The following is a 25666-nucleotide window of genomic DNA, read 5'->3' on the forward strand; positions in this document are numbered from 1 at the left end:
GCTGTACCAGCTCCAAACAAAGAGGGTCACGGAGGGTTCTGCTTATATAGTGCGGTTTCTGGAAGGAATGCACTCCAGATTGTACCATGAAGCACACTGGACTCTGCTGACCCAGGGAATTTTTACAAGGTTAAATCAACCATAAATTCTGTCTGGGCATTGTCTGCTTCCCACACTGTTCTTCTAAGGGCTTTTTTGAGAGTCTAGATTAAACTCTACGTTCTTAGCCATTGAGATACCCCACTCCCATGTCTTATGTCCATATCTGTATCAGCTCCATTGCTGGAACACACAGGCAGAGTCCGGCAGACAAGACAGCTGAGGGGCAGGATTGGTGAATTACACTTGATCTTGGTCTACACACATGGTCTGTGTTAGAAAATAAAAATCTATGAGAAGAGAGGGCAAGGAATCAAAATAGCCCCAAATAGATAATTACTTTCATCTTATAAAATGAAGGTTATATACACTCTAGGGGCTTTCTTTGTCAGTTTTTAAAATCTTAATTCAAAACATTTTATTTCTTGCTTTGGAATGTTTTATTTTTCCCCTTATCCCCATATGGCATTTTAAAGTTGGGGAACATCATGCCATAGAGTCAGAATCCCTCGTTTTTCTTGCTGTGCCTGCTAAACCCCATGCTGGGGTGGGTTCCCACTGCCAAGTATGTGGTTGCAGAGTTATCAAAAATATTTGGGCTTCCTTATCTTGACTCTGTTATCCTCTTTGGACAGCTCATTTCTGAGACTGAGCAATCTTGTGATCAGTTTAAACTCTTAAAAAAGGATTTAGGGCATTTACCAATAGATAAACATGCATAAAATCTATCTACCTAATGAATGCAGTGAGTAGGTTAGACTAGTAAAGAAGGTCACCACACTTCCCTGTTCATCATGAGGATGTAGCAAAAGAAATGCTTAATGGTTTGGCTTCCCCCCACTGCCTTCCCCATCCTCCAGCAGAAACTGGAGTATCTTGATGTTAGGCAGCTCATGGCAGAACCGACAGGGAAGGGGGTGGAGAGGCAAGCCTGTGGTTGGGCTCCATACAGGAGACCAGGCTTCTGCAGTCTCCTGTGCCAGGAAGCAGCTGGTCATGTTGTCCTTCCCCTGAACTGATCTCTCCCTGCAACCTAGGCTTGGATAGCTTCCTGCAAACGACGTGTCATCAGCACGGATGCCAGGTAAACTGCTGTTGGAGATATTTTCAGAAATCAAGGGTGTTATGCTAGGAGGTCAGGATCCTCTAAGTCAAGCAAACAAGCAAGCAAGCAGTTGTGGGGTTTTATTTCGGTGCGATCTGTGATTTTGAGTTGTCGTTCCTCGGGGAGGAGGAGTAGCCTGAGATGGTTGTGGTGTGTTAGTAGGCAATTGCTAAAGGAAATGGGTCCAGATTCCTCCTGTAATTTAGCCTTTGCAAACAGAGCTAAAAATATCAAAACACGGTATTACAGCAACCGCTTTGTCTACTTGGTTTCCAGTCATTTGAAGCACACCTCTTGTTTTGTCATTCATTTGTTAAAACACAAAATCCCGGCCCAGGCTGGATTGCCCCGTGCTGCCGATAGGAGCAGAGGTGCGTGTATAACCAGCGGCCATCGCTGGCGCTCACACGGAAGCAGGGAGACTAAGGCGCTCTCCGCTAACTGTGGACTGTTTTCCTGCTGCCCTGTCCTGGCCCAGTAGCTCCTACAGAGCCTGAAAATGGAAGACTCATTTTTTTCTTTTCTAAATTACAGAGAAAGTGAGCCCATGACATCCCTCTTCCTTGAACAAATAACACTGGGGGAAAACATGGTTTTTAATGGCTTTTCAAAATCAAGATGAATGGCTGTGTAGAGGTAGCCATAATGTGACATGGAAAGAAAAAAATGGATCTGTCCCAAGTGTTTGTCTCCACCAGAAATGTTATTGGATTCGGCCTTGTTCTCCCTTTGTTGTCACAGTCACAGGACATCTCCCCTGCTGGCAGCACACAAGGCCAGGGCAACGGTGAAACTGTCTTATTAATGATTCAACACGTCACCCCAGTGGTCCCAGGGACACACAGTCCACATGTAGATTTGAGATGGGCATTGGGCTCATCACCGGGGCTCCCTGGGAGAGACGCTCATAACCCGGATGCATGTGAAAGTCACCTGGAACATGAGCCATTCCTCAGGCCCTCCCCAACCCCGCACACTCGGATTCTGCCGACCAGGGGCCGGACCCAGGTGTCCATACCTTCCCGCCCCTGTGGGGTTTAATATGTAGCTGGGGCAGAGCACCCCAGCTTGGGGAGAACTTGTCTCCAGCCTCCTCTGCAACCTCACACCTCTGCCCACATTCCCCGGCTGGAGAGAAGTCTTCCTGCCTCCCAGAAGGAAAGTCAAAGGGATTCTTGGGGGATCGGAATCAGGGATGTAATTTTCTTAGTCTATGGCAAATCTTTATCTTTCTGTAAAGTAAATACCACAAAAAGGCTGTAACACTCTGAAAAAAAAAAAAATCACTCAGGCGGCTGTTTTTGTGCGGATCCTGGCTCCGCAGCCTGTCAGCCATGCAGACTTACTGCTTTTGTCTCCACGAGGACCTTTTTCTGACCCCCAGGAAAATAGGATGTTGTGGTTTTGACCTCTGTGGGTTTCTCTATTGAACTGGTCCTCAGAGCCAGAGGTGCAGGTCCGAGTTTCTGCTCTTGGCATCTGTCAAGAGCATTGTGGGAGGTAACTTGTCAGAGACAAGACACCTCTCATTGGAGAGGTGGTATTCTGAAGGGAAGGTTGTGTCCAGTCCTGGCCCAGAGAGGCCAGTCGGGAGCATGCCCCTTTCTTGCCAGGTAGGAAGGCCATATTTTTTTTAAGATTTTATTTATTTATTTGACAGAGAGAGACACAGTGAGAGAGGGAACACAAGCAGGGGGAGCAGGAGAGGGAGAAGCAGGCTCCCCACTGAGCAAGGAGCCCCATGCCGGGCTTGATCCCAGGGCCCCGGGATCATGACCTGAGCCGAAGGCAGACGCTTAACCAACTGAGCCACCCAGGCGCCCCGAAGAAGGGCCATATTTTTAGCATTCTGCCTGTTGTGGGCCACAGGCGAGATGAGAAGTAAAAAAATCTAGGGTTAAGGGAAAGTTTTGCTCATATCCGGCTAAGATTTAAGGAAGAAAATGTCAGGGTTCAATTGCCCTAAAGTCATAAGTTTTGTTAATATGCCAGACACCATGCCAGTTGCTGAGGATACAAAGCTGTGCAAACGTTTGCTGACCTTGGCATCTTAGAGTCTATGGCAGTAAGGGAAAAAAATGTTAGAGTTATTTCCAAAGGGAAGTGCGGGGTGCTATGGGAAGAGACACCTGTAACACCCTGTCATTGGTATGTTGCCGTGTGGCTGCTGGATAGGGACATAGAGCACCCCACTGCCCCCTGGGTCCTTCATGGATCTGACAGTGGCCTCAGTAGACCTCAGTATTGGGTACGCAGAGTGAATGTGGTATCTCCCAAGGTTGAATGCAGCACTACTTACTCCTCGTGTGGAGATACCATTGCATTAGACCAGATGCCTCTGGTGTGTTGGATTTGCAGTCGGCGCTTAGCACCTACACTTGAATTGATGGTGCAAAAGGGGACCCATGGCTTATTCATTGACAACCAGGGCCAAGCGTGTCTGTCTGAGGGGAGGACAACAGCTAAAAAAAAAGGCAACTGTGAAATAACCCCTACCATTGTCAGCCCACCTTAGCTCAACTAGGGACCTTACTTCCCCAAGATAGGAGGGTCAGGTTGACAGAGCGTTATATGGAAATAATCGCATAAACACAGACTCATCAGTGGGAAAGCATAACACATTTCAGAGGTCTTGTGAGTTTGGACACAGAAGGTTTATGTAGGAAAACCAAGTCAGAGGAAATATAGGCAGGTTGGGAAAGGTCTGGGGATTTACAAGGCTTCTATTGCTTTGTTTTATTTTTATTTATTTGTTTGTTTACTTATTTATTTCCTGAAGGCCATGCAGGATAACAGGTAGTCGTTGGATAGAAGCCCAGCATGGTTTCTCAGGGAGATTAGTGCCGTGGGCGTGTGTCACAGAGTGAGATGAGAAGATACCAGAGGAAGGCCAGCCGGACAGCGCAGCCATGCAAAGTGTCCCCACCTGGGATTATTAGGGCTTGACATAGGACACTCACTTCCTCACAACCACAGTACACCTTTCATTTATCCATGGCCAGCAAATAAATGCAAATGGTAGTCCTTTCTTTACCATTGCTCTTAAAATTCCTAACATTGTTCTTTTAGCTGCCAGTAACCTGATTATGTATTTCCTCTAAGTATAAACAGAGAAGCGAGTTTTAAATTTTACCATCATGGGGTGGGGAGACACAATAACCAAAGAGGAGAAAAGCCTGAGTCAGGAGCCTGAAGAATACAAATTGAATTAGATATTTATTAAATTAGAATGATACACAGTAATTGATGCTTTTACCTTGTTTAAAAGAGAAAGGGAAGAAAATGAAGCAGAACCACCTCTGTCCTCTTAGAGGGCTTTGGGTAGGGTCAGTAGCCCTCAGAAGCACTAGTTCAGAAAATTGATTTCTAAGGGTCCTTCTAGAGCCAAGATCAGAATCTCACATATGGTCTCTGGGCTCTGAATAGAATCATTTCCTCTGTTTTGATTGAGCCACAGGCTCCCTACCTGTCTTACAACAGTGGAGACCGGGAAGCACTGCGAATCACCACTTTCAGACTTGCAGCAGTTAATTTTCAAAACGGCTTTTTAGAGAATGAAGTGTGAACCTCTGAGTCATCTGGTCAGAGCTGGGATTGGCGCTGCCTTCGTCTTTCACCCTTGACCAAACTGTTGTCTGTGTGGAGTATCTTCCCACATCTTTAGGAGCTCATCATCCACCACTGAATGAGTAACAGGTAGCCTCTGGTTTTGCCCCACTTGAGAGATGTCCCAGCTGCCTGAATTCCTGGTTGCTCACGCAACTCTAGTGTGAAGACCACCATTAGCTACGCTGGCTTCTTGCCTGCTCCTCTGTTCCCGTTGCTCCTAGGTAGCAAAAGTGACTGATGCATTTCCACGCCTTTTCATATTCCCCACCTACTCCCTGGGAGAGGTGATAATGATCAGAAAAATAGCAAAAAGGCAGCAGCAGGAGGAAGGAGTCAGAACACAGGGCCTGGATCACAGCCATGGTCCTGGGCTTTCATTTCAGCGCCTTGCAGCTTGGTTGCTAGGGCAAGTTATGGGGAAGGAATTTGCAGATGTAGGACCCTAAGAAGCCATACAAAAACACAGTAATAAAATAAGAGCCCACCAGTGGGTACTGCATATCTCTACATCAAGGAGTCAGCTGAAGAGCTGCTGTCCAATTGCAAATCCAGTGGAATGGCTGTATGACCTTGGGTGGGTCACTTTAACTTAACTTCCATTCACCTATAAAGCAGGTGCACTGATAGAGGTTGTTATTATACCCCTGCTTTACCAAAGGAAAGTAACAAAAACTGACTTTGTTAGATAACGCAGGAGCCTTTCAGATCCTCAGATTCATGACCCATAACTTTTCACAGAAGGAAATCTGGAGCTCTACCTCTGGCAAATCGTGACACAAAAAAGTCAATTCTATCTTACTGTATATGAATTTCACAATACATATCTCCACAAAGGCAAAAAATAAATGCAAACACGTAATCATTTATAGTACTTTTAAGTAAGACACAAATTCAGCTGGATTAGATCCGATTTCAGGTTTCAAAATGGCTTCTTATGGGATTCACTCACTCATTAGTCATTCTGTCAACACAAATTTGATTTCATACTCTTTGGAATTTGACACACTGGTTTTCACTTGCACTTAAAGAGGGCTGCAGCATGGGTAACTGTGCTGAGGAACAAAGAGGACACACTTAGTGCACAGCGTTGATCCTCCTGTAGTCAGAGGAGTTGTCAAGGAACACAGACCTATCCGCGGAAAGATGCCAGGACACTGAGCTCTCCTTGTTAGTCACTGGCCTCAGATTTGCCTCACTTCTGGAAAAGGCTTATCTTTCTAAGCTTCCTCACTTCCATTCTTGGACAAAATACCGTGTTTCTAAGTGGTTTATGAGCAGCGTTGTGGAGTTCCACAGTCTGGGGCGCCATGAGGGGAATCACCTTCCACAGTGTGCTCCCCCAAGTCCCCTTGATCTGGGGTTGACTTTGGTCAGACAGTGGCTCAGGCTCCTTCCCCACAGACCTCCTTGTGAGGGTGGGCTCCATGTTACCATGGCAGCTACCACCCACTATTTCACAGTGGTAAATGATTTTTTTTTTTTTTTTTTTTTTTTTTTTTTAGTGTTTTCACCAAAACCTTCCTCAACATTCAGCAGTTAGTTAAAAGCCTCCATTCCAGGCTTTGCCACTGGAGCCCAGCCCCTGGGGGTGTGGGAGTCAAGCTAGTGGGTTGCAGGAGCCTGCGGGCAGCTCCTTCCAGGGAGGCTGGGTCCCTCTCCAGCCTGGAGAGTGTCTTCCCTGCATTCATACCACGTGGGGAGCAGCCTCTGCCCAAGGTTCACACGACTCAAACTCAGAATGTGAGTGGGACTCAGTGCTCGGCCCTCGGCCAGGTTTATAGGCAGACTTTCCTAGAACTGATCTGCTGTGACCAGTTGGCTGTAGTTTCATAATCTAGAGTGATAGCTAGGGTGTGTGTGTGTGTGTGTGTGTGTTGTTTTTATCCAACAGCTTGGGTTTTTCTTCCCTTTTTGAAAAGTTGAACCAGATCTTTAGGCACCTGTTATATAACTTCTTTAGAATGGTATAGATAAGTTAGATTGCAGTGGGACCATGAAGCCAGAATTTCACAGAACCCATTTTTCCATATCTAAAAGGAAATGGAATTGAATTCAGAACTGTGTTTAAAATTGATTTGGACAAGTAAGGCTTCTTCCAGGTTGGGCTGAATACACACATTAATTCAAATTCACCTGGAGGACTCTCTTTGGAACATGTCGCTTTGTGCGGAGGTGCTGAGCGCACAGTGCATCAGTCTGCATTCTCAGAGCCCAGATCTTTGTGGTCTGGCTTCTATTTGTATTTGGTCTCTTGTTCTTTTGCCCCGTTCACTTCTGTTGCTTTTGTAAACACGGGTTTGGAATTCCAGCTCACAGCTGTTACTCTGAGATAGACCCTGGACGATCCCACCAGGTCGCAGCAGCCTCCCCACCAGCGGCCACCACGACTTGCCCATCTCTGGGTTCAGTGCAGGCCCACATAACACGTCTTATGAAAAAAGGAGGGATGGCATGCGTTCTCCAAGATCGGTTTACACCCTGGGTCACTTAAGCATGTGTAATTGCAGTTAGTTGCAGTGTTGATATCCATTACCTAGTAATTAATGTACTTTTCCCTACTTCTGTTTTAGATGTGTTATTAACTTCTCAGATCTGTCCTGCTGCTCCTGGTTTAGTCTGTACACAGTGGGAAGAAATCCTGTTTCTTACCCAAAATTGCAGAGCAATTTGATCCAGTTTCTTTTGTTGAAATGCTGAGTTAATTATATTTAACCACCGATGATAGTAAAGTTGCACGAACAGCATTTTTTAATCAATGGGAAATGTTTAGCTGTGTGAGGTGGGGAGCTGGGAATCCAGATGCGGGGGTAGGCAAGGGAACCAATTCCACATGAAAATGTTAACCATGTGATTAAGCATAAGCTTTTTAATGGAGTTATTACGGGATACTAAAGAGGCCTTTATTCCATGAACTTGGAAGCAGAATGTAAATGGGCTTGTGTGCCTATTAAAGAGGAGAGCAGAGATTACGCCCCCCCTTTTTTTGTCTTTTGCTCATCTGCAGATTGCTTTGCAGAAATAACAACCGGCTTGGGAAGCCCAAGACAAGACTGACCTAGTTGATACCAACCATATACCAAAACAGAAACTGGGGACAATTGTTTATGTGGTTTAATGGCCAGCTAGATAAACCTGTTTACCCATGCTATCATGCCAGCAAATCATTTCAACTTGCCGTTATTGGTCCAACAATTAGGCTTGAACTCTCCCCGGTGTCCAATCAGTAGTGCAGATTGGCTCCACATTAATAAGACAGAGAGAAAAGCTGTTAGCATGGAAAAAGCTGGAACTTGCCTTCTCCTGCTCCCAAGGCAGCTCCTCAGAAGTACATTGTTTTGAGTTTTACCTCACAGAGGAGAACAGATGATACGTATTTTCACTTGTCGTTAGTTCCTTGATTTTTTCCTTAGGCTCTTTTTTTTTATGTCAGTCACTGTACGATACATCATTAGTTTGTGATATAGTGATCCACAATTCATTGTTTTCATTAGGCTCTTGAGTGTTGGTGAGATGACTGTCATCTCTATGAAGACGTTGGTTTTGGTCATTTTACGGTGCAGTTTCAGAGTAGGCTGGGAAATACCTCTCTCACAACCTTGTTTCATTAGTGTGTTTGATTGACTGTTTTGTCCAAGAGGCATGAAATAAGAACCTTTGTCTGAGAGCCTTTCTCTGATTTCCAAGTGTCTTCGTTCCTTTACTTTTTTTGTAGATCAAAAGCTATTTTTTTCTAGAACATTTTTTATATTTTTGTGGTGTGTTTCAAAGCATTTGAACATTTTACATATCATTGGGAACCCATAGCAGCCCGAAACTAGGGAGGGCGTTATTTGCTAGCGTTGTGCTTTCTGGAAGAGGAGACTGCAGTCAAAAAGATGAGCTTAGTGCTTCAAGGCCAACTGCAGAGGGAGAGGGCACGAGACCTCACACCCGTTCCACAGCCGCCAAATCCCTAACTTTTCCCAGTGAGGCTCATAGCAGTTTGCTCTTGGGTTTGTTTTTGAAACAACTTCTCCCTGCTATTAAAATTCTACCCACTCTCAAAACAGGATTGCTGTCCTTTGGCTATGCCCATCCTCTGTTTTTCTCTGACAGCAGCGTGCACTATATGTGTAACAATGAGTGAGCAAAAATAAAACCATAGGAAAATTGGTGGGGAGACAGGACAGATGATGTCCTTCTTACTTCACATCTAGGACACTTCTAACCCCCCAAACTGTAATGCATGTTTGTTCCACCGAGATATTTCTGCAAATGTTGTTGAACCAGATGTCTAACACCTATTTAACCTTAAAGGGTAAAATCAAAGAGGTGCACTGCCCAGATGTTAAGAGGGTATAAACATGCAACCTTATGTTCTTACTATTTGAAAAAATATCCAAGAACCAAAATAACATGAAGAATCATTTTGAGGAATTAATCTTGCTGGGGAGGAGCAGGGCAGCGCAGGAAGAATAAGGTGATTTTTGTTCTTGTTGTTTGTTTTATTTTGCTTTGTCTTACCTTTTCATCTTTTGGCTGCATCTTTGGGTTTTTTTTTTTTTTTTATGTCTCCCAGGCTATTTGCTTATAAAAAAGAGGGACTAAGAAAACTAAGGGCAAAAAGAAGGCATTTTTCTTTCATATACATTGAATAGACTTTGAAAGTCATGAATCAGAGCTCCCTTGGGTGGAAAAAAAAATCAGTAAGCTTGTCTTCCAACACTGCTAAAAGCTTAATTGCATTAAAACAATTATTTATGCTGTAAGGGCCAGGTAATCTGAGCTAATGTTGGTGTTGTATTGTGTTTGTGCTTAGAAGATCTGCATTTTATAATTAAAAGTAAAATACAGTGACTTGATTTCGAGATGCCTCGCTTTCAGGGTTCAAGAGAAAAGCAGGAGAAGTACAGGGGAGGTGACTGAATGGATGCTGGTTGCCCCACGTGCCATAAGATGGACGCCTGCTTTATTCATGTCATCTCATGTAATCCTCACTACAAACCTGTCAGGTTGATGTTGTATTCTCCATTCTACAGAGGAGGAAACAGATGTTCAGAGAGGTTAAACAGTGTGTCCCAAAGCGCACAGCTCTTAAGTGACAGAGTCAGAACTGGAGCCCAGGTCTCTCTAGTTGCAAAGACTATGCTTGGTGGTGCACCTCAACCCCTCCCCACTGCTGCCACCACCACCACCACCACGGTTTCCCCAAGCAGAGTTCTGGGAGGCATGTGGCTTGACACGCATCATAGAAAGGGCTAACTCCTTGCCCTCCCAGAGCTGATAGTGAGTTGGAGTTAACAGTCACTTACTGTCCAGTGAGATAACCATACCCTTCATACATGTTACAGGTTGGATTGTGTCTCTTCCATAATTCATTTGTTGGGAGTCCCAGTCCCCACTGCCTCCGAATGTGACCTTTCTTGGAAATAGGGTCACTGTAGATGTAATTAGCTAAGATGAGAGCCTACTGGAGTAGGGCGGCTCCCAGACCAAGCATGATAGCTGTCCTTACACAAAGGGGAGATGCGGAGACAGACATGCACAGGGGAGGATGCCAGCGAAGACCAGAGCTGTGTCGCTGTGAGCCGAGGAAGTACCAGGTGCCAGCAGAGGGGCCTGGAACAGACCTTTCCCTGGCACCTGCAGAGGGAGCATGGCCGTGCCGGCACCTTGATCTTGGCCTTGTGGCCTCCAGAACTATGAGACAGGGGATTTGTGGTGTTTAAGCCATTCCTTTTGTGGTACTTTGTCCGGGTAGCATTAGCAAACTCACATAGTACATCTCAACCATGACTTCTGTTTTGTCCTTAGTCCCATCCCCATCAGTCCAGGCTGGGCTGTCGGAACTTCTCCTGAGCTGCCTTCCCAGCCTGATGGTAGATTCTAGGAGCCGCCATCAGTGCCATCTTGGCTTGTGTACTGCATAAAGCTCCTCCCCTCTGCACCCCTAGCAAGGGTCCTCACCTGCACTGCCCCCAACACCCTTGTCCTCGCTGTGTCCTCAAGTCATTATTTTCCAGGCCACAGTGGATGCTGTAAGTACTCCTTGGCGGGGGGTGTCAGTGCTCGACGATTGATCTCGGTATGCTCTTTTGTCTGGGTCTTTTATTTTGCCTTATATTGTTTATTCACAGATTTTAGAAGATTGCACATTTTGTTTAATTATGTTGGAGACAGACTGGCATTTTAGCTGTTACAGTCTGTAGGAGAGGGGTTGATAGCAAAAATTATGTGCAGTTTAAATTGTGTTTGGTGGAGGAAGTGGAAATGAATAAAGCTGTTTTACCATGAAAAGTAGGTATTTTGCCTTGGATCTTGGAATGGCTTTTTTTTTTTTCTTCCCTTCTTAGCTGGAAATGTTCTAAGTGCTGCATTGTCTATTTTGTTTGCCTTTTACAAGTCTGACTGTTATAAAAAGGAAATTTGTATCTGTATTTGCAAATTTGAGGCTGGCAGCTGTGTTTTGAAGGCTTAATCTGGGATCGAACTCAGATGCAAATGATGTCGAGTAGTTTGCTCATGATGGTATCAAGTTTTACTTTTTAAAAATACTGCTTGTGGCAGCTCCAGCCTCCGTGGAGAGGCTATTGACTTCTAGATTTTTAAGTAATAGGCAATTCTAAAATGATGTTAGCTTGGGAAAGCAGGGGCTTCTGGTCGCAGCCTCCCTCCGCCCCTCCTGCATAACCACCACCAGCAAGGACTGAGTCCTTTCCCCACTCTTAGTACATTAGCCATGTTTTTGATTAGTTGGGGGGAGAGAAAATCCCTCACAAAACCACAAAGCTTTTTGTCGCCTGTGTCTGTCAAAATGTGGCTGATTTAATTTGAATGAAATTTTAATTAGAAAAATCCTGCCAAGATCCAGCCCTGATTTGAATATTTATAACTATGTTAAGAATCTCCATAAACCTGAGGTCTAATTTGAATTGCTTCTCTGGACCTCGGCCCTCAAAGTACAATAAGAAGGGACTGCATGATAGTGCAAATTGCCCACATGGTGGCTGGAAAGGGGAGCTGCTACCTGCATGGCCTCCACTGTTCTAATAGCAGGGGTTTGTCCGCACTCATGTGTCAGGCTCGTGAGCACTTAGTTACAGGGGTGGAAAATGCATGACCGATGTTAGCACGTGACCTGAAACATACACATTTGAGGGGCAGCATGATCTGCCAGAAAAGCTAAGGGGAAAGGAAATCACCATTGAGCTGCATTCTTTCCTACTTTGAGGCTTGTGTTCTGGGGTTTAACCTTCAAGAGCCTCAGCCCCTTTATCTCTAGAGAGCGTGGGAGAAGATAGGGTTTGCAGGGCCACTGGAAGGAACCCCCCAGCTCCAGGGGCAGTGCTGTGGCACCGCTCTTGGCAGTGGGCTTCTGTGGGTGAGGAGTAGAGGGGGTGCTCTCTTATGGTGCACAGGGGTCAGCCTCTGGCTAGCTCACCACCAAATGCCACTTTGCCTGAGTATCGCTTAGCCCCAGTGAGTGTGCCCAAATTAAAAAAATTTCTGTGGCTTGTTACCTTTGTCAGGATGGGTTTAATGTAAATGCTCTGTGCTCCGTGCAGCAGCATAATGCCTTTAACTAGACAATGGGGTTCTTATTGTGGTCTACTTTGATCTAGGACACCAGTAGTTGAAAATCATATATATCTGCCCTTCTGAAGATGTCCTGACAATCCCATCCATTTAACGTAGTGGGAACAACTGAGAAGATCCTAGCAGGGGTTTAGTTTCCCTGCAGTGGGTCTCCAAGCTCACGACCCCCCAGTACTCTGGACTGATTACCGTGCTTCCCACATAATGAGATCTCTCTCTCATAGCTCAGACTCCATTTCCCCCACCAAACATCAGCTATTTCTAAGCAACCTCGGTTTCCTTTAGTAATATCTATGCAAAGGAGCATAGGTGGGGCAGGAATGGGCTTTGCATCTGAAGATAAATTTGTAGGGCTTTAGTGAAAATAGAAGAAAAAAAAAACACATCTGCAGTACTGATTTGTTCTACTAAATGTTGTCAACAGCTAGGGCTGTGACTCCCGGAATGGAGGTCTCATGTCATCCTGCCTCCTGGTCCCCAGCTCATGCTGCAGCCTGTGGTCCTCCTGAGCCCAGAGGCATGGAATAGTCCTCACCCGGCTCTTCTGAACACCCTTGGCTGGCAGTTTGGGGAATGTGAAGTAGTTCACATTCAGCTTCATATTTTTTTCGCTCGCATGTGGCATAGAGAAGCCAGGTCCCATTCCTGTTTCCACTGAGGTAAAGAAATAGAACTAAAGGAATGGCAGTGAGGGGAAGGGAGCAACATGGGAGGTGAATTCGGGAGGGGGTCCCGGCTCTGCAGCACAAGCACTAGGCTCACATCTGCGCTCACTCCAGGCCCACCACCAACTGTGTCTCCTTCCTCAGGGAATAGAATCTCTGCATCTGCTGGAGAAGATGGAGAGAGAGAGAGAGAGAGAGACAGAGTGTGTGTGTGTGTGTGAGTGTGTGTGTGTGTGTGTGTGTGTGTGTGTGTGTTCATCAGTTGGGATCCCAAAGTCTTCCTCCTCGCAACCCCTCCGAAACAAAAGTCTCGAGAGGTGCCTTGGCAGCTGAGGTTGTGGGGTGATGTCATGCTCTTACGGGAGATCTGTATTTCTCAGATTGACTGAAGCCCTTGAATACTAACTTTGATGTGCTGTGTTAACCATCTGGAGACATTTTACAGTTGTTGTCAAAAGGTTGACTGAGGTCTTTAATGCAACACGACGAGTTGATGGAAGTTTAATAGAGTTTACCAGTTTTGCTGTGTTGTGAATGGCAGCACCACAATAATCCTGGGTCCGGGAGATGGAGGCTCTGTGTGCTCTTTGAAGGAAGGTGGCAAGGAGGGGAATATGAGGGGTGCGTTTTGTAACAATTTGGAAAGCACTGGAAATGTGTATATCCACCCTAGTTGGGAAACTTTGTCCCGCTGGTCACGTGTATGTCATTCATGGATTCACCTTGTAGAAAGTGAGATATAGGAGTTCAGCAGTTAAGCCCCATTCCTCAAGAAGAGTTGTATATTTCAATACGCCACATGTGTAACTGGGTTTTAGACCTAGGCCAGCCTGAGGTCCTAGGGAAAGGCCTAAATACCCCCAGGGTCCAGGGTTGGGGGCTTGCTAATGAGGCATTTATGACAGTGGAAGGGATGAACCCTTGAGCTTTGCTCTCTGTCCTCATGTGAGAAATAATAGAATATCTTTGTTTTTATGTTTTTCATACCATTCACCATGGTGAAAAAAACATCATACTCCTTACATATCTGTACATATACTTATGTCCCTGCTTTTAAAAGCCAACACATTTATGCGTGCACATAAATATGCATATATGAAAACACAAGAGGGGAAGAATAAGGACAGTGACGATGCTGTTTAAGGGAGCTGAAGGCAATGCAGAAGTCGGTGAGTGGGTAGAAGAGGACATGGTGGGGGCTAAAGACAGGAGCACGATGAGAACGTGGGTGGTTGGTCAACCTCCCACCAGACGCTGACGTTTCTGATAAGATACGACACATCCTAGCAGAAGAGGATCTGATCATCAGGAACTCCCATGGCAAGAATGCAGAGCCGGGAACCAGAGATCACGGTGGATTCACTCAAGTGCCTTCATCAACTGTGTGCAGTCCCGGCCCTGTGCCAGGAATGGGGCTGCAGCTGGTGCTAGAAGGCAGAGAACAGAGACAGGACCGGCCCGTGAGAGGTTCAGGTCTAGGGAGAGTGCTTGGTAGCCTTTTAATAGCAAAGGTGTATAGTGAAGATTCCTAACATGACTCTAAGTTGGCTTCTGCTTTGATTATGCTGGAGAGTTGATACAAGGAAGTGGCTGAAGGTCAGAAAGAATGGTAGATATCCTACAGCTCGTCGAAGCTGTTTCATCCACAATGGACTGAATTGTTCAACTTTACAGGAGAGTAGGTGAAGCCCTATTTGACCACTGTCCAGTTCTCTGACATCTTGAAAAACCATCTGGTATATTCTGAGGTCACATCCCTACCCCACCCCTGAGAACACCCACTGGTCTGGGAAAGATAAACACACAACCCTCCACGGTTTTCAAGGGAGGTGTTGTGGGCTTTTGCAAAGATGAATTTTCTTTCTGAGTTATATTGTAAGATATGAGACATCTGTAAATCGCCCCAATGTTTGTTTTTTATATGTTTAATTTATGTGGTTTTTCTCTGTGGTCATTGGGATGGGGCCAGATTTAACTTAACAGATTCCTGAAGGCAGATACAATAAATGCCTTTCAAATGTTTCTGTTGTACCATTAAAAAAATACACCATTTATTTTCCAGCCTGTTGAGGAAAGCTTGTCCATCAACCCCTTATGAGGGTTCTTTTCCTTGATGAAAAATTGGCATACAGCAGGGCATGAAAATGCTGTGCTGGATTCACCAGGAATGGTAAACTTGCCTTTTGGGAGGTTGGAGTTTATTGGTCCTGTTTCCCCTTCTCCAAACTTCTCGATGGACTTTCTTATCTGACAGTGTGGTAGGGGGTCATTGGCAGGATCACAAAATGTTATCTCAGGCTTCTCCTGGGATATGTTTTCCTGGCTGGTGGAGATTCACGAATCGCATCGTTAAATGCCTCCAGTTGGAATGTTCATGGCGCAGGTGTGTATCACACCCACGAGTGGAGTAGGCCCGGGTGTGAGTCGCTGCCCACGTGGGTAGTGGTGGTGGTGGCTGGAAGGCCTCTGTCTTGCCTGGAACTACCCTACGTGGCCTGGAATTGTACCAGGAAGTAAGACAGGATTAAAAAAAAAAAAAGCCACAGTTAAAAGTCCTCTGGGAGAAGGAGCCTCCCATTTTCCCTCGAGTTTGTCATGGAACACAAGCCTGAGGAGAGCAGGTGGAGTGCAAGGCAGGGCGATGGGGAATGAAGGAGCTGGTGTCAGGAGGTGGACCCAGGCTGGCCGGGGGAGATGCTGGTCTACCGTGGCCAGGCTCAGCTTGGAAAGGAGCGAAGGGCAAACTGCCCTGCCTACCTCTCCACTTCCGATTTTTCTCTTTTATTTCTGTCTCTCTTGCTTGTTAACTGTCATAGTCTATCTCCCGTGGGTCCTCCCCTGCTGCCCTCAAAAGGGATGCCTACAGCAGCAGTGACAGCGAGTCCACGGGGGGGGGGGGCCTGCTATTTTAGAAAAGTGACTATATAAATAGAGAGTTGAGCTCTGAAAAGAAGTTCCTTAAAGACTGTGTGGGATTGAAAATCCAAGAAACAAGCATGAGCTAGACGGTACAGATGAAGTAAATGCAAACACAGTCCTTGCATTATGAATGCCCTTCTCTCTTGTTCATCCTGTGCTCTCTGTGCCTCCCCCTTAGAAGAGAAAAGGGAACGAGGAGAACCTACGAGCAGAGGAGAGACAGGGAGACAGAAAAAAGGAGCCAGATGCAGAGGAAAGCGGAAGGGGAGTAAAATAACTAGGACAAGGCCACCCTCAGGTCACAGCGCACACGTCGTGAACCAGCGCGTTGGCTGAACCAGGGTGAGGGCCTTCTCTCCAGTGCCGGGCCTCGCTTCTTGCCCTTAGACGGGACGTGGAGCTCTGATGTGGATTTCGCTCTCCGGACCACGAATCCCGGGCAATGAGTCCCCTGCCTGGACATCCCTGCCGGTCCTGCCTCATTCCCATGCAGTTCTGATGAAGCCGCCATCATTCTGGGAGCCAAATAGCAAACTTTTTAACATACCTGCTTTTCTGCAAGTTCCTGACAAACGGCCTGCCTTTTGGCAGATGGAGGATAACCAAAGCAAGCCTGCCTACTGGAATCAGGAGGGAGAGTTCCGTAAAAAAGAAAGAAGGCTCATTCCTTTCTGAGTAAGAGGCAGATAGCTCTCTGCTTGGCCTCAGGACAGAACGTGTTTGCTGGGTTTCTGAAGAGTGAAGAAGCTGGGGGAAGAACCTAGAGCGTGATGAGCACATGGAAGATACTGGTGAGATCTCAGTGTGCCAGGATGGCTGATGCCCCAGGAGCTGAGGGGCCCTAGCCGCCTGCTCGTGCTGGGCTGGGAGAAGCAGCTCTCAGTGACCCACTTTTGTAGCCCAGGATCAGGGTTTGAATGTCAGGCAAGCCAGCGGTGTGCTGAAGCTGTCCCGCTGGCCTTTGAGAGCCGATCACATGCATCTCTTCCAAGCTCACCTTCAGAAACATTGCAATGGTAGCTTGAAATTTCAGAGTGGGAGTATTTACACCACAGGAATCGGCAGCTGCTGCAGATTAGGGCTCTCCTGCCACCAAGAGCCATCTGATAAATATCTACCAGCCTGCCACTGGGCAGGCGGCAAGGGCGGTCATATATTTTTTTAATGACATATAATTACCCATTTTTAATGGTTTGAAAGCCTGGTCTTGTTTTCTATGAGAGCATATGTTTATGTGTGTAGCCCTCTGCACCTGATTCCTAAGAATTCAGCAGCCTTTAGCTAGGAGGTAAAATGAGAACACATTTCCATTTTCAAGGTTTGTTTAAGAATTTTGCAACAAGTTGAAGGGGATCACGTCTGCTCAGCTAAGCAATTTGGTGTCTGTTGATAGCCAAACAGCCTGGAAAATTATCTTTGCCTCAGCTCACCCACTGTGCAAGGGAATGATGCTGACAAGCCGGCTGCTTCCAAAGGCCTATTGTGTGGCGCTCGGCGGCACGGTGGTGAGGGAGAGGCAGACCTATGATTTAGCCATCTTTTGCTCTGTCTGCTTTGCTTAATAAGAACACTGCCAGACAGTCTTTGTGTGGCTTTTCTATCAACACTGGGGTCATTTCTTCTCTTCCATCCCTCAGGGGATATGGAGTATAGACAATCACCAGTAAGATTCTGGAATGAGCTTCCAACAAACCACATGGAAATTTCTAAAAACATGAGGATGTCTGAAACCTCCTAAAGCATGAGATGCTGAGATTTCCTTTACTTTCAAATTGTGTCTCTTAAAATACAAAGGCACGTGGCTTTTGTGACAGTGTGTCCTTAAGCAGCATCTTGGAAAACAGGAGAAAGTAGGTAGGGAGGAATCCAACTGGAAGAATGTTCACATTCAATCTCTATGATCTTATAACCGAAAAAACCAGGGACCTAGAGGTTATGTGACTTCCCAGAGGTCAGTGCGCAGGACAGGACCCCAAATTTCCTGGCAGCACGGAGCAGCAGTATCTGTGATCACAGCCGGGCTCTGCCCTCTCCTCCTGTTTGCGGACCACTGGCCATGGCTGGGGCTGTACTGAACATTCTGCATGCTCCTCACCTCATCTGACCTGCACTGAACATCTGCTGGGCACAGGCACGGCCGAGTACTTGGAGGATGGAGAGAATAAGAAGCAGCAGCTTACAGTCTCATCCTGCAGATCAGAGCTATCCCAACAAAAAGGGTGTATTAAGCACTTTGGGGTTGAAAGGCAGGAGAAAGCATATTTGGTTGAGACACTTGGCCATCCCCAAAATTCCTTTGTTGGGAAACATTAGCTAATGGAAGAAAATAAATCTTTAGAGGTAAATGCTGTAGGGTAGAGTTTTTCTTAGCATGAGATTTGGTACCAAAAGAGTTACAAGGCATTCTCTGGAATGATCTTTCAAAGAGCCTAATGTCTGGGCACCTAGGTTTGGGCAGAGGATGTTTAAGGAAAACACGGATCTTTGGGATGTGTGGGCATGTTGTGTGAATGCACATTCCAAGGGACAGACTTTCTGTAGCACTTTAAGTTTGCTTTCTCCTTTCTACCCCTTCTCTCTTCTACATCACTGGAAGCATCATGGTGAAAGAGAATGCACTTGGGAGCAGAACAGCCCTGAGTTCTCAAATCCCAGCTCCCCATCTATCAGCTGTGTGATGTTGGGCCAGTTAGCCTGTCTCAGCCTCAGCGTCCTCATCTGTACAGAGGGTTAACAGTAGGCTCCCGTAGAGGTTCAGTCCCTCGATCAGGGAGTATGCAGGCTCAGTACTGGTTTGTAAAGCGTCTGGCCCAAAGTTGAGCACTTGGATGCTGATGTGAGTGTTGTGTCTGGAATGGGGGCCTCATTCATGTTGCAGTTTCTCTTTACTTCTTGGTATAGTTTCAAACATGGATAAAAATGTCCATGGTCTGGAATAGCCCTGCGATTCCTCTGTCGGCACTTCTTTGCCATTTTCCCAGTCTCACGAATGCTGTAGAGACGAGTTCCTACCGCCCAGGCTGAGAGAATCAGCTTGGAGGGATTTGCGAGATGTGCTGTGAGCGTGTGCGGTGTTGGAGAGCCCCGGGCAGCGTCTTGGGCACTGTCAGCCTCACAGCCCTGAGCTGCCTCCTCACCCGCTGCCTAAGTCTGAACAGCATCCCACATGGGCTCTGTCCGGTGGGATTGAGACTGGCTGGCGTTGGCAGGCGTGGGTTCTGAGGCCCGAGTACCTGCCTTGAGTGTGAATAGGCCCATGGTGATATGGCAGAATTTCCTTAGGAAAGGGCTTACTTACCATGTAATTCTAATCAGAGGGCCTTCCCTCTCCTTGCCAGAAACAGGACTGGGCCTCAGAAGCAGGGTACTGGCAGCAACTTGGCTGGTCCAGCCCCTCTGATTCTCTCCCTTGGTTACCGCGACAGGTGGCCGCCTGAGGTCAGATGAGGGAGTCCACTCCACTTTTGACAAACTAGCCTCCAGAGCTTAAAAATTCCTTGAATGAGGCCACTTAGCCACTTTCACTTCAAAAAGTATTCCCTGAAATGGGCCCCAGGGGTATATCCAGAACACACATGTTGAAGTGGCTTGCGACTGCATAAAGCCAAGAAGAAGAAGAAACAAAGATAAATGGAGCCAGCGGTTTCTTTCTAGCTCCCTGGTTTCCTTATAGCCCTGTTGTAATGATGTTATTTGGCAAAACACAGCTTACTGTCCTTGGAGTTATTCATGTCTCTTCTCTTAAGTCCATAGGGATTGCTTAACACTTGAAGAAACATCAAACTTTCTGACTACACCCCAAGGGGAGTGAAAGCCTTGAGAGAAGAATAGTCTGTCTTGTTCTTTCTTTCTCTGACTCACTCTCCTACCAGATAGCAGTACGTCCGGGGACAAACGCAGATGCCTTGGAGAAGCACACCAGGCTCCGCTTCCTGAGCTCCCCATGCCTGCCAGGTGAGAGGAGCAGGAAGGGGATCACCCGTTGGGCTGGCTCTGACGCCGCTTTTCTGGGCTCTCCCACAGTTAATGAACAGCTATCAGGCACTTGCTTTTTTTCTGCCTTGGATTAGGATCATAAGCAATGGTGATTATCATTTGTAGAGCACTTAGTATATAGTAGGCATTTTGCGTGCCGTTCCCTTGCTCCTCACCACCACTCTGTGGTGCAGACAGCACTGCCATCTCTGATGGGAGAAGGGCCTGGGAGTGTCCGGCAATGGGGACAGCAGCCTCAGGAGTTTGGACAGGGGGCGGAGTCCCCACCCACTGGGTGACAGCACTGTGTGCTGGGTCATCTGTCTGATCTGGACCAGGACGTGAGCCAGTAGCTGAATCTAGGGACCAGGGCCCCAACGTGGGAGAGGGCTGGCGAGAGGTCAGCACCTTCCAGGCACTCCAGGACCCCAGACTAACTCTAGCAACAATTTACACCTCCTGCCCAGGGGGTCTGGGACTTCGGATGAGCTGCCAGCGTCCATGAGGATTGGCTCAGACCTGAGGGGGGTTTTGCCTGCAGGTTGAGGCCACCCCACCCCACCTGGCAGGACTGGGACAAGCCAGCCTTGGCAGGAAGATGGGAAGATCGGGAACCCTTTTGATGAATTGCCAAGTTGACCCCAGTCATGTAACTATAAAGGTAGAATGGACCTTAAAAATCAGTCCAGCCCCTTCCTTTCTGAATGCATAAAGTGGGCCCTGGCCAGGGAAAAGGACTTGCCTCAGATCCTGTGGGTGTATCCTAGGGGCAAGGCCTGAACAAAAGCCTGGTTTTCTGGTTCCTTTTCATCTGATTTTCCCACTCGGCCACCCTCTGCCTCTGCTTTTATCCTAATTTCATTGCTGGGACACCAGTACCACTGCGCAAATGAGGCGATTAGCACCAGAATCCGGGTCTCCTGCCATGTGGGTGCAGGATCCTCTTTCTCCGGCACCTCACGACCTCACTCTTAGGAACTGACCCATGCATTTCCATTGAAAACAATTTTAAAATACATTTTTTTAACCATGTAGTTTACCGGGAGATGAAACATACATGAAAGGAAGGTTGCTGTCAGGCGGTGGAGAGCATTTATTGGAACCTGCTGGGTATAAAGCCAAGTAGGAGATGCTGTGAAATTACAGACGCTACCTGACCTCGCTCTTGGTAGCTTATGTCTAGCCACTTGGTGTGATTCTCTTCTTCCCTCTTTTCCTCCAATTTATTACTCAGGTCATCCCTTAAATAATGTTATTGATTTCTAAATTTAAGACCAAGACACTTACAGCTACAAATTATTTAGCCAGCCAGAAGTTGTGTGTTGGCTCTGATGTGCATCAGCCATTTGAAAAACAGGTAAGGTCCCCATATGGTGTACAGCACATTCTTCGGGGTCCTGTGGATCCGAGTCCTCAGGACAGCGACCTGTGCTCACACAGTTGTCTAGGTAACTTGCATTTATCTTGATAGTTTTAAATAGAGGAGACAAAAGAATTTATAGGAAAATGTATTTCTATACTTTCTTCTCTATTTCCTGCCTGTAGGCAATTTGTAGGGAGTGTATAAGACATAGAGATCCACACTGAATGGTCAGAAAGATCTATAACTTAGATGGAAAGGCACCTGTTGGCATGTAGTAGTTATGAATTCCTACACTCAGGGAAGAACTAATGAATCACCAAATGGCTTTTTCCTTTACAGCGAGGGCTTTTTCATTTACAGTGTTGTGGGGAGGGGGAAAATCAATGAGCAAGCATAGAGATATTAAGAATAAATAATGTTTACATATGAGAGGAACATTTGTCCTTGGGACTCTGTAGCCTTCAAAGCAAGATGAATTTAGCTACGAATTATTTGAAACAATTGGAAGTTTTCTTTAATCAGCTTCTGCAGGGGATGGAGAGTCCTGCTTAATGCAGAAGTTTGAATTGTATCAGTAAAACAGAATAAAGGTGAGAGGCAGGTAGTTCTTGTACCACCGACCAGAAAACCTTCTGGGCTAAAGGACTCACATTTAGTGCTCGGTGTCCTTTCTAACTGCCATTGTGAAGGTACTAGATATAGCGGTAATTCATCTTATTTTATGATTTATGGCTAATTCACGATTTCTGAAGGCTTTTTGTTTCAGAGCCGTGAAGTCTCATTTGACGAGGGGAGTGTGTCGTGCCTCCTGCTTGCCATTGCCTTTCCTTCCTGTTACAGTTAATGAGGATCTGAGCTGAGGGTCCAGAATAGATTTCTTACACCACGACCGCCTAGTGACCAGCACATTTATCTGTGGGAGCTTTAAATGAGGCTTGCACAGGGATCATGGCAGTCTGACCCACTGAACAAAGCAAGAGAAAGATTGTTGAACTGACCAGCTGACACTTGCCAAGACTTCCCATTTGTAGCACATGAGTTCCCCTGGGTGGGACGGGCCAGGGATGCTGGAAGGTGTGCTGGGGGCAGTGGTACCTAGTTGTAACTTCCTGTGCATTCGTATCTTACCCATTGGTTAATTCAGGGCGTATCTGCTTTTAACAAAACACGATGTGTACATGTGTTTGGGTTAGACTTTGCTGACGCGCTCGTGTCACAGACCTGAACACCAGTACATGAAATAGGAGTTTCTGCAGAGCTGTACTCCATCACTTCATGCCACGAGGGGCAAAGTACCAGGGCAACATAAGAACGAAGGTAAAAATAAAAACCTTGGGCCAAGGGCTGGAAGCGTTTCCATGAGTTTGATACTATTTGCAGTGCATCCATTACCCTGGCTAGGCCAGGGATCCCTGACTTGGCTGCATGTTGGAACCACCGGAGGAGCATTTCAAAATTAGAGTCCCGGGACCCCCATTGCAGAGGTACTGAATCAGAGTCTCCAAGGGTACAGCAAGGAAATCTGCTTTCATAAGCTCTCCAGATACTTCTTACCCAAGTTGACCTATGGTTCCAGGGCTTGGACCCCTGCATCCCATGCACAGTCCCACCATTGCGCTAGAGTGAACCTCAGAAAAGAAGAGTCAAAACAGGATATTCTGGTTAATTCAGGACAAAACTTTAAGAGCAGACTACGTGCAGAGCACTGTGCTGAGCATCGGGGATGCACAGGCTCATCTTTACAGAGGTCAGTCACTAAACAGGTGTTAATACATTACCCTGTGACACTGAGATGCTGTGATGGAGGTGCAGCTAATTGCCACGGAGGCATGGAGCAGGGACTGGCCTTCATACCTCTTCAGCGCCGATACCCTTCCTGTTATGGCCATGGAAGCCATAAAGGCCATAGGTGATCCTTGACAGTGAAGACCAGGAAATAGCCCCCAGATCAGTCCTCCCATGGTCCTGGTTGATTTTCCATGGAAGAAAGAATCCGCAAGTGTCACTTTTTTGGAGACTACACTCCAACCAGTCAAGTCTGAGCCAACTTTGCCCCTAGATAGTCAAGGTCTCGTGGAAGGTCCCAGCAATAGCCTCAGTCTACGGCACCCAACAGGAGGGAAGAGGCTGTTCACACATAGCTTGGATGTGAAGCTCATGTCACAGTTGGTGGTTTCTGGAAGGCTGTGAGAAGCCACAGCATTAGTATATAGGGAGCTTTCATACTGCACAAATGTACCATCCACTTAGTACCTTCTCCTTACCCTGATGCACTTTCCTTCTAGACTGCAGTTTTGGTCTCAGGGCCATTCTCTTTTGTGACATTACAGAAGAATCTTGGTCCAAGAGAAGGGCCAACCTAAGACTGGAACTCATTTTTGGTCATTTAACAGCCTTGCTCCAAGAGGTCGGGGGAAAGACAGCTCAGAGGGGTCAAGAAGTTTTTGATATGGTAGTTTGTGTTTGGGGTGTTTTGGGTTGTTTTTGTTTTTGTTTTTGTTTTTCAGCTTTATAACCTACTGAGAAGTTTCAGGGGAAAGCTTGAGTTTTATCATCACCTCTCCTTACCTAGGAAGCAGGCACATAACTCACAGTCCAGTGATGTTTGAGACGGCCATTGTTCAGACTGGGGGGTCTTAGGGTGCATGTGCGTTGGAAATATCTAGGTAGGTGATCCAAAAGGTATCATCTTGCCTGAATGGACTCCATGAGAAATGCTCCATGAAATGCAAATCTAGGTGCAGACCCCTCAACGGAAAAGTGGAAAAGAGAGTCATGGCTTACACCCTCAGAGAGCTGGATGAAATTTGGAGGCAGATCCGCTGCCCCCAAGGGAGTCAAGGAGCACTCCTGGGATCATGCACTCTTTCCTCTCTAGGCATTTACTCAACCAATTGCAGCCTGTTAGTAGACTTGGTTGTCAGGCTGTCACTGTTTAATAGCTTTCTATAAGATACTGCCATCTTTAAAGGCCAACTAGTGAGGCTGACAGCTATGACTTGTTTATAGAAATAAAGGCAGCTTGCCTTGTTACAAAATAAGGTCCAATGCTTGACCAGGGGGTATATATTCATATGTGTCAGTTCTTTTTCCTCTTGGGTGAAGTTTGTTGCTATTTTTGTTGGGAGAGTAGGAGTATGTCTGTCTGTCTTATGGAAGTATGTAGGAAGGCTGACCCTGAGATTGCAGTGAGTGGGGCGGAGAGGGAGGTGACCAAAGGGGAATAAGAGCAGGGACTCTCTTAGACAAAAGACAGGCCTGTTGGGGAGATCCCAGCCTGAGTAACGTGAGTGGCCCATCCTGTTACAATCCATGCTTCAAAGAGTCCTGCTGAGTTACCCCTAGGACAATATAGTCAGCCTGCTAGCAGACAGATGCGTGACTCATGACTGACCTGTGGCCCCGGCTGGCTGCATTGGGATGGCTGTGCAGTGTGGTTTGGGGAGTGGGGTTTCTTATGGGGACAGAAGGGGCCTGAAATTTAACATGAAACAACCTTATCCCATGGGAGCTGCACTCACTTAAAGATGACCAGGTCAGGTCGCCGGTAGTCTTAGGACTTCTGGGTTTTGTAGCTATCAGTGCAGTTCGGAATAGAAGCTAGTTACTGCTCTCCCAAGTTTAGCTACTGTTGGGGCTGATTCTATTTCTAAAGAAGGAAAATTCACTGACCAGTGTCCTCAGTTCTTGGGCACTGTGACCTTACACCATTTTGAAAGTTCAGAAGTTAGTTCCTGGAGGAGAATTCACTGTCCAGGGAGACAGGGTGAAGGAGTGTGTGTGTGTGTGTGTGTGTGTGTGTGTGTGTGTGTGTGTGTCCTCCCCTGTGTCCCGCCCAAGTCCCTTATGTAGACTTGATGCTGGAAGTGTCAGGCAGCATCACTGTGGCCCCCGTGAACTCCCATTGCCAGGAAAGGGGGTCTGGTCTCCTGGAGTTCACAGGAGGTTTTCCAGAAACCTCCCTTAAGGAGAGAATGTGTCTCTTGGTAGGTTTTCCTTCTTTTTGAGATAAGGATCCAAGTGTAAGAAAGTTTAGTTACTTGGTTTTAAAGTTGCTCATAACTAGAGTTTGTCACCTTGACAAAGAAGTTAAGAAACATTGCCTCCGTGAAATCCTTCCTAAAAGAAGATTCTGCCACCAACAGATGAGTTTGGTTGTGTTTGTTTTTCATGAGTGAGCCTGGTATCTGCCCCTGACCTTTGAATTGGCTCCTTGGGATCCCACTTATTTTGGTCCTTGAACATCAAAGTCCATGATGACATGGTGTCATGGCGGGGGGACCCTCTTTAATGTTTCTGTCTTTGATTTCAAAGACTGGGATTGAGAGGTTCTCCTGCCTATTGGATAAAGGAAGG

At 46.6% G+C, this 25666-nt stretch overlaps 1 protein-coding gene across 19 annotated transcripts in view; it reads left to right on the forward strand.

Moving 5' to 3' along the window:
* NCAM1 (neural cell adhesion molecule 1) overlaps positions 1–25666 on the forward strand; it is a 296714-nt gene that overhangs the window by 195367 nt on the left and 75681 nt on the right. The window lies entirely within an intron of this gene.

Source organism: Callorhinus ursinus, unplaced genomic scaffold (assembly GCF_003265705.2).
Source record: "Callorhinus ursinus isolate GAN/ISIS: 27379988/994484 unplaced genomic scaffold, GSC_fseal_2.0 scaffold19, whole genome shotgun sequence".
Classification (NCBI taxonomy): domain Eukaryota; kingdom Metazoa; phylum Chordata; class Mammalia; order Carnivora; family Otariidae; genus Callorhinus; species Callorhinus ursinus.